Source organism: Cebus imitator, unplaced genomic scaffold, assembly GCF_001604975.1.
Source record: "Cebus imitator isolate Cc_AM_T3 unplaced genomic scaffold, Cebus_imitator-1.0 Scaffold364, whole genome shotgun sequence".
Taxonomy (NCBI): domain Eukaryota; kingdom Metazoa; phylum Chordata; class Mammalia; order Primates; family Cebidae; genus Cebus; species Cebus imitator.
Genome location: NW_016107679.1, coordinates 2144689 through 2162059, shown reverse-complemented (window position 1 = coordinate 2162059; position 17371 = coordinate 2144689).

The window sequence follows — 17371 nt, the reverse complement described above, 5'->3', positions numbered from 1 at the left end:
ATAATGTTTATGTTCTTCAGAGATATGTGTTTACTCATTCACAAGTAAAGGGTCATGATGTCTACTGCTTACTTTTAAACAGGAAATAATAATGAAATAATAATGAAATAGATATAAATAAATGTGATGAAGAAAACATAGTAAAAGTGTAAACAATTGGTGATTCTGGGTAGAAAGCATCCAGAGGTTCATTTTATTATTCTCATACCTCTTCATAAACTTGAATTTGTTCAAAATAAAAAGTTAATTGAAAAGCCTATAGCACAGAGGGATTAAGGAGTTAAATGGCCCTTGAATTTTTAAGTATAAACCGGGACCAGAAGAAAAACAAAATAAATATGTACATAGATTTCTCTCTCTCCTTAAAGAGAGACATGGTTTCTATAAAGACAGAAAAAAATAATGGCTATATTAATGCATTCAAACATACATCACATAGATACTGGCTAAAAATGTTGAATATTATACATAAAGCTGTCTGGGTTCATATTGCGGCTCTTACTAGTTGCATAATCTTGGACAAATTATTTGACTATTCTATGCCTCAGTTTCCTCATCTCTAAAGGACAGATAAGAAACTGTTAGTGTTGTTACAAAGGTTTAATGGAATAATCCCCAATAAATGCTTAGAATATACCTGGCTCATGGTAAGCATTCAATAAATGTGCAGTACTAAAGTAAACTATGGCTAGAACTGACTGTGGCTAAAAAGATCCAAATAAAAGTAGAAAATCAATTCTAAGGTAAAGACTAAAAGTCCCATCAAGTGGCATTAACATAGGCATTAGAGATATGCATTAAATTTGAATCTGGAGGTCGGCATTCTGAACTCCAAAGTAGAAAGAGGATGTAGACAAGTACATAAATTTAATTATCAGAAAAGGAGGATTCAAATCTATTCCTCAAAAGAGTTAAAACTTTTCCTGGTACTAAATCTTAAAAGAATTAATTTAGGAAGCAATGAATATTCTAAAGAAAAATACTCTAACAAGATTGCTACAAAAGATACAGTTACAAATTTGATGTATCTTAAAAATAATACCATTCTATGATAGAAAATAAGAGAACACCTTTAAAGAAAGCTCAGGTAAGATACAATTTTGAAAGCAGCTAAGGTAAAAATTGTTTAACTGTTTATTGACCTGAGAATACCCAACCCAATCCAAGAATAGAAGCTATAGCATCTAGAGCAGTAGGTGAACAGCAGATCCTTTGAATGGTCCTTCATAAAATATCACTTCTCTTGGCAGGACTTTGCTAAGGATCAAACAGCAGACCAATAAGGATTTTACTCTCTGTCCAAGGCTGGGAATAGAGAAGTTCTATGCTGCTTCTTGAAGGCCAAAAACTTCCGTTTAGGAGTAGGGCTGGGACTTGCGCGACCCTAAGAGTACATATCTCCTTAAATGTTGTGCCCTAGGTACCTCTGTTGCTTTGTCCTAATCCCACTCCTGTTTAGGTGAAGCAAATAATAGAGAATATATGTTAGTCCCACCACATTTTATATACAGGACAGTCGTTAGAAAAGGACATAACAATGTCTTTCATTTCTCCTCAAGAAAAAAATAATAAGACAAAACCCATTCAGAGAGCAGGTGGGGAAGACCGTGTATCAAGAATATCACCTTGATCCGATTCAATGATTGCTTTGCAGTAATGCGTAATTTCTGGGTCAAAGGTTCGATAGCTTTCTAACTACAGACCATTGTTATTCCTCTTAATAAAAGCTCAGAAAATCTGGTATTTCACTTGTGAAGAGGTTGCATCTCCCTACATGATATCAATGGATGTCCACATACAAACAGTATGTAGAAAAACACCTTTTAAACTTCAGTACTTTTAACCTTGAGTTGCTTGAGCTGTTTACAAAATCAGAGCTTAAATAAATAAAATAAATAAATAAAAAATAAAAAAAAGAAATGCCTTCACCCCATATCCATGATATTCCCCAATCCAAGGCCTAAAATAGAGGTGTTCTGTGGCCACCCAAATGGCCACCTTGGCCTACTTATTCTAGGAGGCAACACAGATCCTATAAACCTTCTGCACAGGGTCAAGGGAGAGAAGTCCAGCCTACTTAGACCTTTCCCCAGTTTTCCAGTGGCTTCTTCACAAGACTCACAGACCTTCTAGTATGAAAGAAATAATTACTCTGATACCATTAAATGGTAAGTAAGACTTTATTCAAGACTATTACACTAGAGGTACTGCAATAGAGAGAGATTAAACTCAATTCCCAATGCAGCAAAGGCAGCTGGGGATTTATAGGCAGAATGAGGATGTCACTGAGTGGAAAATAACTACAAGGAGACATCAAAGGATGGGGGATTCTTGCAAAACTGACCTAACAGGATTCTTGCTAAAGGCCCCCAAAGATTTTTTTCATCAGTTGTGGGGAAAAGGGACTTGACCAGATATTAAGCATGACTACCTATCAGGGGCACAAGATTCTCCCTAAACTAACTGAGCAGGACTCTTGCTACCATTGGATGAGACAAGACTGAAGCCTAGGTCAAGACATGTTGAAAATAAGGCTTAGAGGAGCCTAACTAAAGTTTGGACAAGGGGAAAACCTCTGTCAACAGACATGCTGAGGCAGCAAGCAGAAGCAAATTCTGGTTTTTGGTTTTGTGGTCCTCATGGAAAAAAAGGAAATCAAAAGCCATTACAGAAAGAAATTAAGTTTTTATAACTTTGGAAGACAATGCACTTTCCCAAAATAAAGCATTCTAATCCCTCAGTATGCTGAATAAAGATAATATCTTTCACATCATACATTTATTCCTGATTCTATTAAGACAAATTTTGATGGCACTAAGAAATGTGCAATGGTTTACTGCCCTCATGTTTGTCCTGGATGGAAATCAGGAACTATCAATTTAGAATTCCATTTTCAGCAGATTAGCTTTTTAGCTAGAAAGTATATGTGTGTGTGCATGTGTGTGTACACGCATGTGTGTGTTTATGCGTTTGTTTGCTTTCATTTATTCAGATCATTTCTAAATATTGCCATATGGTAATTGAGTTGTAACATTGCAACCTCTTTGAAAGGAAGATAGAGTATGAAATGGGTCTCCAAACAATTCAGCCCAGCCAACATGGGCCATAAAGGGGAGGGAAGAGGAGGGAAATATTCTAGTTACCATCTTTCCCCTTGGAAAAATGCCGTTTCTGCGGAGGTCAGAATTCCACACTCCAGTGCCAGTCAGAATTAAAACAATCTATTCGAATGTCCTTTATGAGCCCAGAACAACTGTCAAAGCTCTGTAGAAATTGAGTGAATCAGCAAGTATTTGGAATAAGACAGCTGTGCCTGGTGGTTTTACTTGGTCAACAACGTTAATGGCTCAAACACAGAACACAGGAGAGCCTGGGAAACACCTTCCCATCCTCACTCACTGGCAAGGCTCCTTCAGCCCCCACCCTTGAAATGGCTCTTTTCTCTCATGGGTTTGGCAGGGACATGAGTGCATGTGTGTCTGTGTCTTAGTGTGTAAGGGCACATGTTCTCCTGGAGTGGGGTGGGGGGCAGGTGGGGAGCTGTGCAGGTTTTCCTGCCCTTTCTCAGTTTTCATATTCTTTCCCTATTCCCTCTCCACCCTGAACACTCTGAGAAGCCTGTATGATGCCTTTTGTTTAGCAGAAAACACAGCCAGTAGAAGATAATACACATTTTTAAATCTTTCTTTCTTTCTGATACATTCTTTATATCTCACAGTGGAGCCACCGAGTTCTCCAAAGGCTGATTGACTTAAAAAGTTCCCATCAGCTTAAAACAAAACAAAATAAAACAGAGCAGTCTTGGTGCTTTTGAAATAGCAACCACAAGCAAGCAGCAAAGTCAATAATCCGAAAAATAACAGCTGGGGGCGAAGGAGGGGCAAAGAGGCTGGGGTAGGCCAGGGCTTATGTTCAGGGAAGATTTTTGAAAAGCCCCTTTGTATATACACCAATTATTCCGAGTGATAAAATGCTATCTGCAATAAAGGCATTCTCCCAGGGCTTCGGCATGCTAATGACCTCCTGATCCACATTCTCTAGGCTCAGAAGGGGGTGTGGAAATGTCTCTCCAAAACCAGCTGATTCTTCTCAGTTGCAACTGACAAATATTTTAGCTAGAAGACCAGATTAAATAGTAATTACTAAGTGGCACTGAAAGCCTTAATGTTATTTCCAGAAACAAACAGGAAAGCAGTGGTAAGACTGCTCCCTGGTTAACAAGGTAGCTAACTCTCCTTTGCTGAAAACTGGGATCTCCAGAAAGACCCCGAGGACCCGGTCTGCAGCCTTTAACTATTTCCTTCCCATAGCCCTTGGAACAGGCTGCAGTGATTTTAGAGTATTTGGTAAACGTGCCTCTGGTTTGTCATTCCTACAAGGGCACCAAGGACCCAGAAAGCACTTACCCCCAAAGGAAGTCATTTGGACAGGTGTCTGTCAATTTATGTGGGAATACTCCACCAAAGGACATAAAAAGCCTATGAATTAATCTAGAGTAACAGAAGCAGGGATCATCTTTTCTTACTCTCACCAATATATTTTTAGCAAAAACCACCATCTCCCCACTCACATTCAAACACATTAACCTTGCAATCTGTGGCCTCTTGCTTTCTCTTAGAAATTAAAATACAGCACGTGTAGAGGAGTATATTTATTTGTGCCCAATTCTTTTTATATATTTATTTCCCTTCCCTGCCTGTTTGCCTCCCCAACTCTTTCTTTCTTGGACAATGTCCTCAGAGGTTAAGAGCATTGACATTTCAGTACCCTCAAGTCAGGGTTTATGTACTTATTAGGACCTGGCTAAGATTACTCATGAAAAGGAGTCCTACTGGATCTATTGTTTTGTTTTAGTGAATAAAATACATGAAATGATTATAGATTTAAAGAAGTGCTAATATCAGTCTAAAAATAGGAGCACACCTTATATTCAGGTTAAATAAAACTGAGTGAACAATTATCCCAAGTCCTGCTCCTCTACCCCCAGACTTCTCATCTTTGCAAATGGAACCATCACCTGCCCAGCTGCCCAGGTCATAAACCTGCTAGTCCTCCTCATTTTATCTTACTCACTCACCTTCTATTCAGTAGAATATATTCTACCTCCTAAAAGTCACAATTGTGTTACTTCTGTGTCATCTCTCACAAGGGAGAATTTATTCTTACATAACAGTGTTACCGTGTGTCATCGATAACTCTGTTCGAATTATTGAGTATTTACTATGTGTTCAATGCTATATGGAAAGCTACAAAAAGTGGATAACGCCTTTGTCTTTCAAACTCAATTTATTTGCTACAGCTACCATAACAAAGTGCCAAGCTGGGCAACTTAAATAACAGAAGCTTATTTTCTCACAGTTCTGGAGGCTGGAAGTCTAAGACCAAGGTGTCAGCTGAGGTGGTTCCTCTGAGGCCAATCCCCTTGGCTTGTAGATGGACTTCTCCTGGGGTCTTCACATGGTCATCCCTCTGAGTTTGTCTGTTTCCTAAATTTTCTTTTATAAGGGCACCATTCATATTGAATTAAGGCCCACCATAATGACCTCATTTAAATGGAATTATTTCTTAAAGAACTCCATGTCAAATAAAGTCACATTCTGAGGTACTAGGGGTTAGAACTTTAATATATGATTTTTAAAAGGAGAGACACGAATCAGCTGGTATTTAAGCTCTTAGTGTTTATTATCTATTTTTTGTTCTGAGAAGTCTTCAAGAAAATTTCTGTGGACCCAGGACAGGTATTAGTATTGGCATGATGAGGAAAGTGAAATCCAGAAAGATTGACCGATGCCCAAACTCACTAGGTTCTTGCTAGGCCAGGCCTAGACTTGACTTTTCTTTTTTTCTCAAACAATCCCACTTCTCTCCCATTATAAAGTAAATCTCTGCTGCCATGATTACACTGTACTCTACAAAATTGCCTATGTTATTCTTTACTTTTCACTTCAAATGCCTTCTATGTACCCCATTATTTTTCTTATCAATTCTAATTCTTGGGTGTTCCTCAGTCTTTTTCCATTAATTTTATATTTTCCATTTAATGTACATGAACTCTTCCCACTTTCCCTCCTATCAAATTTCAGGTAGAGCGTAAAGTCAGCATCATTTTTTCTGTTGTTATGCTTCCGTGCTGTTATTGTTGGAGAGAGCAGCTCATCATCGTATCATGTTAGCCCCTGAGAAAGTCTACATCCTACATGCATAATAAACTTGGAATCTAGCCCCCCATTAATCCTCCTGGCTCCAGGAGGAGGAGGAGGTGACATGCATTATGATTTCCATTTCCTGAATGAAGAAACAAACACAGAAATTTTAGCTAATTTATCTAAGGTAATGTTTCCAGCCAAGGTGTCTGTCTGTTTGGGAGTATCATCAATTTATTCTTGGTATTTTACAGTGGCCTAGATTTCTTTATTTTATTTCGCATTTTGTACAGGAATCAGGAGGTTAAAATGGCAGGGCTCTGGAGCAGAAGGAGACTGGCATGGCATGGACAGGCAACTGGAAAATAGCTGCAAAAAAAACTCACCTAATAACTAAAATCAACGTAACAAGTGTTATGAATTATTGTGTGCCCCCTTGAGTCAGACATTGTGCTGAACTCTTCATTTTCTTTTCTGCCATCCCCTATAACACTAGAGTATACAATTGTTAGACCAGAATATAAGCTCCCTATAGGCTAGGACCATCTGGTTTTATTTACCACTTTGAAGACTCCTCTGTTCTAGGTCATCATCATCACCTTTACCTCCAACATATTCTACAAAATGGGGAGTGGAATAAAGACACATGGGCCATTGTTAAATACCAAGAATACAATTACAACGCCCCTGAATAGACTGACACCTTGGCTGGGGAATGTAGCCTTGTTAAATTACCTTTGATAAATCCCTTGTACTTCACAGTGCCTGGCACATTATAAATGCTCAATAAATATTTGTCAACAGTATGAATGAGTAAATAAATGCCTACTTTGTGCAGGTGCAAAAGCAGTAAGACATTTCCCTTGCCAAGAAACAGTTCATTGTTATAGGAGGTATAGATAATTATTACCCAGAGGTACATGAGCAAAACAAGATTTAACTTAATATGTTCTAATTTCCAGCGTAATTCTTTATCAGATGAGTAAACAGCAAGATGACAATGAAATTCAAAAAAATTCAGGAACCTGATTAGAAGAGAAAGGTGAATATGACTGAATGTTACCCTGGAAAGAAGCAGCTTACTCATTAAGTCTGCTTTCTGCTTAGCCAAGAAATATCCTTTACCAAAGTAAGAACTAATCACTGATTCTTGCACAATTAGCTCTGCACCAGGAGCGTGGGGACAGTTCAAGAGACCCAGAAACACTTGCAAAACTTTCCAGTTTAATCTGCAACACCTCTGAAAGGAAAATATCATAGCAGAGTTACAAAAGTCTAGAAGTGACATCTCCTTTTGGGATGTGGAAAATAGTGGATTACTGTTTGGCAATTTAAATGTGATGAGGAGAAAGAATTTAAAATATCCTGTGTGCATTGAGGACTAAACATCTCAAGATGGAGTAACTATGTTGGAAACAAAGTCAGATGCTAAGCCAGTGTCTCTGTTTACTTTTTTCGACAAGATTCTCTAATTCAAGGTAATACATAAAACATTTAATAATTTGTACATCACAGGCACTGAGCTATCAAAACTGACTCTGCCCATATACAAAACAACAAAATAGTCAACACATTCAGTCAGTACATTGACTGAATGTCCAACCTGCTCCCAGCAACTCTTCTTAATTTGATTTCTGGGCTTATCTCTTATCTCTCTAGATGACATCACACAGCCTCTCCTACTATGGTGAGTGAAGACCTCTCCTCAGAGTCAGAATCTAGGTTTCAGTCTTAGCTCTATGAGTTTTATGATCTTACCTAAATTGTTTCATTGTTCTGTGCTCAACTTGCTACTCTGGGAAAACAAGGAGATTGGAAGACTGGGCTGGCATTTTTAGATGTGAGTTCTATGGATATTGGCAGGCAAGGAACAGTATTTATGATGTAAGTCTGTCCCACACATGGCAGGGTATGTAGTAGCCGTGACCTCTGGGCACTAAATGCCAGTAGCACTCCCCAGTGATTATGACAACCCAAAATGTTCCATGAACTTCTACTGTTTCAAAACAACTGAACTAGATAGTCCCTCAGGACCTTTCCACCGTTAACCTTTTAATATTTCTTGCATATGCAGTAAACAGTTTTATATAAGTAAAGTCTGTTTTACACTGGATATTTTCTTATTCTGCACAATGACAAGCTTACTATAACATTCCAGGTCAAACGTTTTTGAAGAGCTCCCTGACTTAGGTATCCAGGAAAAACTGCCATCTAGGTAGATGGAAAAAACCAATCAGCAACCCCATCAGGCCAGCAATCCAGCAAATCAGCAATGCTCAACTTTTCAGAGGTGCATTAGCAGGATCAAGTTGTGAGAAACAGATACCTGGTTTAGTATTTTAAGTAGAATGGGATTTAACACAGGGTACAAGGTGCTTTCAAAATTTTAGAAGGTTTGGAGGAACAGGTTCTAGGCTGAGCCCCCAGAAATGACTCCTAGAAAAATATCCAGGGATCCATCATGGGAGCTGCTGTCTCCACCTCTAACAGGAAGGTAGGCAATAAGAAGGCTGCTTCTGGAACTGTGATCTTCATGAATATACTCTTGCAATGGTGATCTAAGATTAAAATACCATGGCTTTCATTGCCACTGCCACTATACTGCCTCTTGCTACCCATGATGCTCTTCAGTGGTCCCTGTAAAGGTAATATTGAAAACCCAATGTTACACCAGCAGAAAACCACCAAAACAGCAGAAATATGGTTCCTGACTCACTTAAGCTTTATAAATCTAAAGCATATACTTGGAAGAACTAAATTTATATCCATTACAATAACTATACAGATAGTTTCTAACCATCGAGTTTCTGCAGGGCAGGAAGGGACAAAAGAAGAAGCTTGATATTGTGTCAATCTACCATACTCACCCTGGAGGGCATGAAGCTGTGTCATAATCTGAAGAAAACCATGACTCGCCACAGGAAAAAAAAAAGTACATCCTAAATATATATGTTTGCATATATTTTCATGGTATGTAAAGATGTCCCAAAATCCACAGTGGACCCTAAAAACACTTACACTGGAGCAGTTTCTGAACCGTGACATGACTGACATTGGAGGTTGTATGATTCTTTGCCATGGGAAGCAGTTCTGTGCATTGCAACATGTTTAGCTGTATCCTTAGCCTCTTCCCACTACATGCCAGAAGTATCCCCCCACTTCAGTTGTTACAGCCAAAAATGTTTTGCAAACATGACCAAGTGTCCCATTGAGGGGGGAAAATAACCTAAAACAACCAAACAAAAAGCAACCAAGTCTTATTTATCTGTAAAGGATCAATATGAACATAACTTTGTGAAGGGAAAGGCTTGATCAACAGAGTTATACATGTGAACATCATGAACTACAATAGGTAAAAATGTTGAAGAAATATATACATAGCAAGAGCATCGACAACAGCTTCAAAAATTGGTTTGTTTAATTAACATTGTAATTAAACAGAGCATGGAAGTTATACTCAGAAGACCTGTGTGGTGGTCAGTTATATGCATCAACTTGACTGGGCCATAGGATACCCAGATATTTAGCCAAATATAATTGTGGGTGTGTCTCTCAGCATGCTTCTGAATGATACTAACATTTGAATCAGTAGACTGAAAAAAGCAGATTGTTCTTTCTAATGTGAGCAGGACTCATTTAATCAAATGAAGACCAAAAGATAACTTTCCATTGCCTGGCTCTTGTGCTGGAACACTGGTCTTTTCTGGACTTTAGACTTGGACTAATACATTGGCTCTTCCAGGATCTCAAGGCTGCTAGCTGTCGAAGTGGAACTTACATCATCAGTTCTCCTGGTTCTCAAGCCTTTGGATTCAGAATGAAACTAAACATTGGCTCTCCTGCTTGCCAATTGCAAATTCTGACACTTGTCAGTCTCTACAACTGTGTGACCCAATTTCTTTTCTTTTTCTTTTTACTTGAAGTTCCAGGATACATGCACAAAATATGTATGTTTATTACACAGGTATGTGTGCCATGGTGGTTTGCTGCACTTATTAACCCATCCTCTAAGTTCCTCCCCTTGCCTGCCCCTACACCCTCTAACAGGCCCTGGTATGTACTGTTCCCCTCCCTGTATCCATGTGTTCCCATTGTTCAACTCCCACTTATTAATTAGAACATTCAGTGTTTGGTTTTCTGTTCCTGTGTTAGTTTGCTGAGGATTATGGCTTCCAGCTTCACCCATGTCCCTGTAAAGAACATAACATTATTCCTTTGTATGACTGTGTAGTATTTTATGGTGTATATGTACCACATTTTCTTTATCCAGTCTATCATTGATGGGCATTTGGGTTGGTTCCATGTCTTTGCTATTGTAAATAGCGCTGCAATAAACATACATGTGTCTGCGTCTTTATAAAGACTTACATTCCTTTAGGTATGTACCCAGTAATGGGATTGCTGGGTCAAATGGTATTTCTGGTTCTAGATCTTTGAGGAATCACCACACTGTCTTCCACAATGCTTGAACTAGTTTACATTCCCACCAAAAGTGCAAAAGTATTCCTATTTCTCCACAGCCTCGCCAGTATCTATTGTTTCTTGACTTTTTAAAAATTGTCTTTCTGACTGGCATGAGATAGTATCTTACTACAGTTTTGACTTGCATTTCTCTGATTGGTGATTTTTTTCATATGTCTGTGGGCCACGTAAATGTCTTCTTTTGAGAAATGTCTGTCATATCCTTTGCCCACTTTTTGATGGGGTTTTCTCTTGTAAATTTAAGTTCCTTGTAGATTTTGGATATTAGACCTTTGTCAGATGGGTAGATTGCAAAATTTTTCTCCCATTATATAAGTTGTCTGTTCACTCTGATGATGGTATCTCTTGCTGTGCAGAAACTCTGTAGTTTAATTAGATCCCATTTATTAATTGTTGCTTTTGTTGCAATTGCTTTTGGTATTTTTTTCATGAAGTCTTCGCCATGCCTATGTCTTGAATGTATTGTCTAGGTTTTCTTCTAGAGTTTTTATGGTTTGGGGTTTTACATTTAAGTCTTTAATCCATCTTGAGTTAATTTTTGTATAAGTTGTAAGGAAGGGGTTCAGTTCTAGTTTTCTGCAAATGGCTAGCCCGTTTTCCCAACACATTTATTGAATAGGCGATCCTTCCCCATTGCTTGTTTTTATCAGGTTTGTCAAAACTCAGATGGTTGTAGATGTTTGGCATTTTCTCTGAGGTCTCTGTTCTGTCGATATGTCTATTTTGGTACCAGTACCATGCTGCTTTGCTTGCTATAGCCTTGTAGAATCTTTTGAAGTCAGGGAACGTGATGCCTCCCGCTTTCTTGTTTGTTTGTTTAAGTTTGTCTTGGCTACAAAGGGTCTTCTGTGATTCCATATGAAATTTAAAGTAGTTCTTTTCTAATTCTATGAAGAATGTCAGTGGTAGTTTGATGGGAATAGCAGTGAATCTTTACATTACTTTGGGCAGTATGGCTATTTTCATTATATAGATTCTTCCTATCCATGAGGATGGATTTTTTTTTCCATTTGTTTGTGTTCTCTCTTATTTTCTTGAGCAGTGGACCGTAGTTCTTCTTGAAGAGGTCTTTCATTTCCCTTGTTAACGTATTCCTAGATATTTTGTTCTCTTTGTAGCAATTGTGAATGGGAGTTCATCCATGATTTGGCTCTCTGCTTGTCTATTGTTGGTATAAAGGAATGCTTGTGATTTTTGCACACTGATTTGTATCCTGAGACTTTGCTAAAGTTTCTTATCAGCTTAACTTTTGTGGCTGACGTGATGGGGTTTTCTAAATACAAAATCATGTCATATGCAAACAGAGACAATTTGACTTCCTCTCTTCCTATTTGAATATACTTCATTTCTTTCTCTTGCCTGATTGTCCTGGCCAGAACCTCCAATACTATGTTGAATAGGAGTGGTGAGAGAGGGCATCCTTGTTTTGTACCAGTTTTCAAAGGCAATGCTTCCAGCTTTGCCCATTCAATATGATACTGGTTGTGGGTTTGTCATAAATAGCTGTTATTTTGAGATACGTTCCATCAATACCTAATTTACTGAGAGTTTTTAACATGAAGAGATGTTGAATTTCATCAAAGGCCTTTATTGCATCTATGGAGATAATCATGTGGTTTTGTCTTTGGTTCTATTTATGTGATTAATTACGTTTATTGATTTGCACTGTTAAACCAGCCTTGCATCCCAGGGAGGAAGCAAGCTGATCATGGTAAATAAGTTTTTTGATGTCCTGCTGAATTTGGTTTGTCAGTATTTTATTTGAGGATTTTCGCATTGATGTTCATCAGGGATATTGGCCTGAAATTTTCTTTTTCTTTTTTGTCTCTGCGTGGTTTTGATATCAGTATGATGCTGGCATCATAAAATGAGTTATGGAAGAATCCCTCCTTTTCAATTGTTTGGCATAGTTTCGGGAGGAATGGTACCAGCTCCTCTTTGTACCTCTGGTAGAATTCGGCTGTGAATCTGTCTGGTTCCAGGCTTTTTTTGGTTGGTAGGCTATTAATTACTGCCTCAATTTAAGAACTTGTTATTGGCCTATTCAGGGATTTGACTTCTTCCTGGTTTAGTCTTGGGAGAGTGTACATGTCCAGGAATTTATTAATTTCTTCTAGATTTTCTAGTTTATTTGTGTAGAGGTGTTTATAGTCTTCTCTGATGATAGTTTGTATTTCTGTGGGGTGAGTAGTGATATCCCCTTTAGCATTTTTTACTGTGCCTATTTGATTCTTTTCTTCTTCTTCTTTAGTACTCTAGCTAGCAGTCTATTTTATTAATTTTTTCAAAAAACCAGCTCCTGGATTCAATTATTTTTTTGGAGGGTTTTTTGTGTCTCTATCCCCTTCAGTTCTGCTCTTATCTTAGCTGTTTCTCATCTTCTGCTAGTTTTTGCATTAGTTTGCTCTTGCCTGTCTAGCTCTTTTAATTGTGGTGTTAGGATGTCAGTTTGAGATCTTTCTAGTTTTCTGATGTGGGCATTTAGTGCTATAAATAGCCCTCTTAACACTGCTTTAGCTGTGTTCCAGAGATTCTGGTATGTTTTCTCTTTGTTCTCATTGGTTTCAAATAACTGCCTTAATTTCATTATTTACCCAGGAATCATTCAGGAGCAGGGTTCAATTTCTATGTAATTGTGTGGTTTAAGTTAGTTTCTTAATCCTGAGTTCTAATTTGATTGCATTGTGGTCTGAGAGACTGTTATGATTTCAGGGGTTTTTTTGCATTTGCTTAGCAGCATTTTACTTCCAAATATGTGGTCAATTTTAGCATAGGTGCCATTTGGTACTGAGAAGAATGTACATTCTATTGATTTGGGGTAGAGTGTTCTGTAGATGTCTATTTGGTCCACTTCATCCAGAGCTGAAATTAAGTCATAAATATCCTTGTTAATTTTCTGTCTCATTGATCTAATATTGACAGTGGGGTGTTAAAGTCTCCCATTATTATTGTGTGGAAGTCTAAGTCCTTTGTTAAGTCTCTAAGAACTTGTTTTATGAATCTGCGTGCTCCTGCATTGGGTGCATATATATTTAAGATAGTTCTTGCTGAATTAATCCCTTTACCATTATGTAAGCCCTCTTTGTCTTTTTTGATCTCTATTGGCTTAAAATCTCTTTTGTCAGAGACTATCACAACCTGAAACCCTTGCTTTTTTTATTTTTTATTTTTTTTTGCTTTCTGCTGAGAGGTCCATTCTTGGTCTGATGGCTTCCCATTGTAAGTGACCTGGCCTTTCTCTCCGATTGACCTTAACATTTTTTCCTTCATTTCAACCTTGGAGAATCTGATGAGTATGTGTCTTGGGGTTGATCCTCTCATGGAGTATCTTAGTGGTGTTGTCTGTATTTCTGGAATTTGAATGTTGGCCTGTCTTGCTAGGTTGGGGAAGTTCTCCTGAAGTGTGTTTTCCAGCTTGTTTACATCCTCCCCCTCTCCTTCAGGTACTCCAATCAATTGTAGGTTCAGTCTTTTTACGAAGTCCCATATTTCTTGGAGGCTTGTTTGTTTCTTTTTATTCTTTTTTTTCTAGTCTTGTCTGCCTGCCTTATTTCAGCAAGGTGGTGTTCAAACTCTGATACCCTCTCTTCTGCTTGTTCAGTTTGTCTACTGATACTTGCGTATACCTCACAAAGTTCTCATGCTGTGTTTTTCAGATCCTTTAGGTCATTTATGTTCCCCTCCAAACTGGTTATTCTAGTTAGCAGCTCCTCTAACCTTTTATCAAGGTCTTAAGTTCTTTGCATTGGGTTAGAACAAGCTCCTTTAACTCAGCGTAGCTTTTTTATTACCCATCTTCTGAGGCCTACTTCTGTCAATTCATCCATCTCCTCCTCCATCCAGTTCTGTGTTCTTGCTGGAGAGTCATTGCAATCATTTGGAAGAGAAGAGGCACTCTGGTCTTTTGGGCTTTCAGCATTTTTTCATTGATTCTTTCTCATCTTGAGTATGCCTAGTTTTGATCTTTGAGGGTGCTGACCCTTGGATGGAGTTTTTGTGGGGACTTCTTTTGTTGTTGATGCTGTTGTTGTCACTTTCTGTTTGTTTTTCTTTCAGTGGTCAGGTTCCTTTTCCATAGGGCTGCTGCAGTTTGCTGGGTGTTCACTTCAGCCCCCATTCATCTGGTTTGCTCCCATGCCTGGAGATGTCACTCAAGGAGGCTGGAGAATAGCAAAGATGGGTGCCTCCTTCTTCTTTTAGGATCACTGACCTCGACAGGTACAAACCCAATGCCAGTAGGATCGCTCCTGTATAGGATGTCTGACAACCCCTATTGGAGAGTGTCAGCCAGCTGGGTGGCACAGAGAAGAGGACCTACTTAATGAAGAACTTTGACAGTCCCTTGATGGAGGAGGTGTGCTTTACTGCGGAAAATTCCCTCATCTGGGCTGCCTGGATTCCTCAGAACCACCAGGAAAAAAGGTGAAGTCTGCTGGTCTGCAGAGACTACGGCCACCCCTCCCACTAGGGGCTCAGGCCCAGGAAGATCTGGGTTCAGTCCCTGAGCCTCTGGCTGGAGTTATTGGAGTTCCTGCAGGGAAGTCCTACCCAGTGAGGAAGGATGGGTCAGGGTCAGGCATGAAGAGGTGCTCTGCCCAGAGTCTGCCACAGCCAGTGTGTTTGGTTGTGGGACACATGCCTAGCTGCCAAGCCATCCAACCTCCCTGGCTCCAGCAGGGGAAAGTGCAGTCTGGAACAACAGAGATGGATGCCACCCTTCCCCTAACCAGGGAGCTTAGTGTGTTAGGCAATTATGAGTCCCAGTGCTGGCAGCTGACCCTCCCCCAAGGAGCTCACCTGGCTTAGACAGCAGGCGGCCACAGCTGTGGTGCTGGTCACCCCTCCCCCTAGGAGCTTAGCAGGCTTAAGCAGGTTCCAGCTGAGAGGTTGCTGAGAATATGCACAGCTCCAGGATTGAGACTCTAGGCCCTGGTGATGTGGGTTCACGAGTGGAATCTTCAGATCCATGGTTTGCACAATTCAGTGGAAAAAGCACAGTTTCCCAGTCTGGGTAGCATGTTCACTCACCATCTCCCTTGGCTGGCGAGTTGGGGCATCCCTGCCCCAAGTGGCTCTCAGGTGGGTTGTGGTACCACACTGCTCTTCCTTCCTCTCCGTGGATCATAACAGCCACCTCACCAATTCTTTATACTCAGTCTCTTTCTATACATATACATCCTATTGGTCCTGTTTCGCAGGAGAATCCTAATACAGATCGATTTAAGTGTTAGTTCTACTGCCCAATCTGTCAACTTGGACAAGTCAGTTTAATTCTCTGGGACTCTTTTCCCACCTATAAAATGGAGGTTATGGAAACACATCACAAGATTACTGTTTGATTGAGGCAAGGTGGACTGGGCGGTCCTCTTTACCCATATTGTACAAGAGCTCTGTGTCTTTTAAAGCATTTCCTCCTTCTGACCATAGCCATCGTGAGTCGCTGGGAACAAGTATCTACAGCTGTACCTGCATCCCTACCTCAAAAAATGGAACCAAGTGCGCTCTGCTCCACTTGGTGAAGGTTCTTCCTTCTGATCCATTTGCAAATCATATGAAGATTGTTTCCGTATCATTGGCCTCGTTCTTAAGGATGAATTTAGAAGAGTTAAACACTCAAATTTTAGCAAGTTTTCATGGTTTGGAACTTTTGTTTCATTTTTTGAATTGGAAACATTAAAGAAAATAATTATTGGGGATCAAAAAAAAATGTTATTTCCCTGCCAAACCATATGCATTGATATTGTTTCTATCAATGGAAACATTCCAAGAATTTGAAAAACAAATCCCAGTGAAAACCCACAAAATCAAGTTGGCAATTTCTTCTTTTTGAATTTTTAAAAAAGAAACCATAAACTAGAAGATACAGAGTTTTCCTTTTTAAATGAAATTCTCATTTTCTAACAGGAACCATTATTTTCACAAATCAATGCTTACTGCTAAAAAGAGAAAGCTTAATGGATGAACACTGTGGTAAAAGTGAAGGCCCCTCTGAACAGATTTTAAATGGAAATTGCAATTCAGTAAATTCTCCTTCCTCTCTTGTTCTGTTTGTATTTCCATTCTGTGCTGTTGCTAATTCCAAAAGCCAGATTTTCACTCCGCTCCTCATTCTGTTCATCTTTGCAACCTGGATACGTCCTTCTGACACAAAAGACTTTATTTTGTGGGAAAAGAGGCTCTGGATCCTGGATTTAAAGTCTAATTTGGAGCCCTCCTGTGTCAAATTCATTCGCCTCAGCAAATATATTGTAATAAAATAGTGAAGGTCTAATTAAATCTCAGTACAATCTACAACTGTTCAAATGTATCTGAAGAAGCAAGTGCTTATCCTTTAGGCTCAGATTGGCATAAGGGCAATGTTGTCCTAAAGCAATACTAAAGATCTTTTCCTATTAAAATGAACAAGTCAACGAAAATATCCGTGTCTCTCAAAGAAAATATCCATCCAGGAGATATTTATCAAATGCTGTTCATAGAATTATATAGTCATCCCTCTGTATCTGCAGGGGATTGGTGCCAGGACACACCACCCTCATAGCAAAATCTGTAGGTACTCAAGTCTGTAATTTAAATGGTGCAGTATTTCCATATAACCTATGCACATCCTCCTGTGTACTTTAAACCATCTCAAGATTACTTATAATACCTAGTACAATGCAAATAGTATGTAAATAGTTGTAATGCTATTATTTTTATTGTTACATTGTTATACAAATGTGTGCATGTGTGTGTGTGTGTGTGTGTGT